This window comes from Orycteropus afer, unplaced genomic scaffold (genome assembly GCF_000298275.1).
Source record: "Orycteropus afer afer isolate SDZICR_OR568_19922 unplaced genomic scaffold, OryAfe1.0 scaffold00070, whole genome shotgun sequence".
In the NCBI taxonomy this organism is placed as follows: domain Eukaryota; kingdom Metazoa; phylum Chordata; class Mammalia; order Tubulidentata; family Orycteropodidae; genus Orycteropus; species Orycteropus afer.
Window position 1 is genome coordinate 11,683,573 of NW_006921657.1, and position 2,979 is coordinate 11,686,551.

General features: G+C 39.8%; 1 protein-coding gene across 1 annotated transcript in view; it reads left to right on the forward strand.

Moving 5' to 3' along the window:
• Window positions 1–2,979, forward strand: part of CTNNA3 (catenin alpha 3) — a gene marked incomplete at its 3' end in the record, with an annotated part of 1,944,816 nt that overhangs the window by 1,434,814 nt on the left and 507,023 nt on the right. The window lies entirely within an intron of this gene.

Below are 2,979 nucleotides of genomic sequence, written 5' to 3' on the forward strand. Positions count from 1 at the left end.
ATCACTACGGAAGTAGATTGCCCCATCTTCCTTCCGAGGAGTGGCTGGTGGGCTTGAACCTCCAGCCTTCTGGTTAGCAGTCAAGTGCCTTAGCCACTATGCTACCAGAGCTCCCCTAAAAAATGTGATATGTTGGTTATATTGAAGAGCAGGGAGGAAAACCGAGGTTACCACAAATGTAACAGCTTGTGAAGTATATAAAGAAAAAATAAAATTTTACTGGAGAAAAGTGTGCACTGGAGATCACTTGCATTCATATTTAAGCATAAAAAACTGTGAACTCTGTGAGAGTGAGAAAATTTGATCTACTGATGTATCCTAACAATAATGCCATGCACTTTATAGTTACTCAACTCATATTTGTTGAGTGAATAGTTAAACTTTAATGGTTCTCATCGGGATCACAAGACTTAGAAAAAGGGTAAAAGCCAGCACTATTTCCATTCTTCCTTGTTCTCTAGAAGGTGTGGAAACTCCCAGTTTCCAGCCAAAGTGATAAAAGATCCTAATATGGCAATTTGTCTGCTGAAGTACAGTCTTGAGAAGTGACTGGCATTATCTCCCTCTGTATGGACAGGGTTGGTTTGTTACAATAACAGCTTGCTCTGATTAAGTTATGATGTGTTGCTGTATTTAGGACATGCTTCAATGAAGGCGTTGAGCTATCTATTTCAAATGGAAAAACGTGTCCTGATTTGTATATATTTTGTATACGTGATCAAGAAGCTGTCATATCTGAATTGAAAGTACTTAACTTTTCTAGGTATCATGCTCTGGGGAAGCATGTTTACTTTCATTTTCTGTAAATGATGATGATGGATATTTTGTTTGTAACTAAACATTATTGGGCTGACATAATCAATCTGAAATAACCATATTCTTTAAGAATCCTAGGGGGTAGCTATGAGAGTCATGATAGGGCTTCTGCAATTGTGCCTAATTTATTTCTTTTCTCTTCGGAGAATGACACAAAATTCTCTAAGATTTTGGAAATGAAGAGCTACATAGCACAGTAAAAAAAGGCTAAAATGAGGTTTTCAAAGAGATGAACATGATTGAATATTTTATCCTCAACACTGCCTATGATAATTTCAGACTGGAAGTCCTTTCTCTGTGACCCCATGATATTTATGTAGGAGACAGAGCTTGAGTGCGTCTATGAACACAACTACTTTCCAATCCTAGTCTCTGTGCCTTTGTATTTTCACTTCTCTGTATCTTGTCCCAATTATATGGCCCTTTGCTTCCACTCACTCCAAGGCTCTTTTCATTTATTAAATATTTACTGATCACTTACTGGGATCATCCATGAAGCTAGGGTGAGCCAGGAGCAGGAAGTAGGGATCACAGGGGATACCCACTGGGGCTGCTCTAAGGAGTACAATTCCTAAATTTGGGATTTGATTATGAGGAGTTTTAGCTAAGAAAATCTCAAGTGATATATCTTAGAATAAGAAACCAATATATGCAAGAGAACTGAAAACCATCAATTAGCAAAGTAGGGTAAAAAAATAGATAATGACTTGAAAATAAGTAGTTAGGACAAAGCACAATTTAATATGCAGGCTAAGGCAAGAGTTTCAGAATTAATCACAAACCAGGCGCTGTGCTAGCACCTTTGTTGATACTCATGAATTACGCTGTATTATTAAATGTGTTAGCATGAAGGATCTATGCTAGCCTGGACAGTGCTCTAGGCACAGAGGGAAACAAAGATGGAGCCTTGTTTACGTTGAGTTTACATTCAGTAGGGAAAATGTATTATCCATGTAGAAATGAAATAGTGTTAGAGAAGCATAGGTTGAAATGTTATGGGAGTTAGAAAGAGATTCATATCAGTTAAGGGATTCAGGGTGGATTCACAGAAAAGTGTCCTATGCTATAGTCTTTAATGGATAAGCGAGATTTGAACACTTGGGGATATATAAACATGACATTCTTGGCAGAGGAGACGGAAAATTACATAACATAAACTGAAAAGTGTGAGTAATTAAATTTGTCTAAACCTTGTTGTTTCTTAACAGGAGAACTCCTAGCATTTTGGGTAGAACAATTATTTCTCATGTGTGGCACTCATAAGAGTGAGGCTGTACATACCATAAAATGCAGAATCAAGACCACTAAGTACGTATCCACCACATCCCAAGCCCAGTCTTTGTGATAAAAATGACTTCACTCATTTCCAAAAACCAAAAAGAAAAACTCACTGCCCTCGAAAAGGCTCCAACTCATAGTGAACCTTCCTTGGGTTTCCAAGGCAGTATCACTACAGAAGTAGGTTGCCCAATCTTCCTTCCAAAGAGAGGCTAGTGGGTTTGAACGACCAGCCTTCAGGTTAGCAGTCAAATGCGTTAGACGCTATGCCACCAGAGCTCCTAGTGCCTCCTAAACCAAAAAACCAAACCCACTGCCACTGAGTGGATTCAGACCCATAGCAACCCTATAAGGTCAGGGTAGAATTGTCCCATAGGGTTTTCAAGGTTATAAATCATCTTCCTCCCATGGAATAGCTGTTGTTGTTATGTGCTGTCAAGTCGGACCTGACGCATAGTGACCCCTCCTTGGGTTTCCGAGGCAGTATCACTATGGAAGTAGATTGCCTAACCTTCCTTCTGAGGAGTGGCTGGTGAGTTTGAACCACGAGACTTAATGGATTTGAATAGCTGATCTTTTGATTAGGAGCCCAATGCTTTAACTACAGCACCACCAAAACTCCTTCAGCTCTTTCCTAGGAGTACAAAACTGCTCTATTTGAAAACTATTGGGTGAATATAGACTATGCAAAAATGAGAAGTGAGATTCATGATTGAAAAATTGTTGTTGTTGTTGTTAAGTGCCGTTGAGTCGTTTCCGACTCATAGCGACCCCATGCACAGCAGAACGATACACTGCCCGATCCCGCGCCAGCCCCACAATCCCTGCTATACTTGAGCCCATCATCGCAGCCACCGTGTGAATCCATCTCATTGAAGGCCTCCC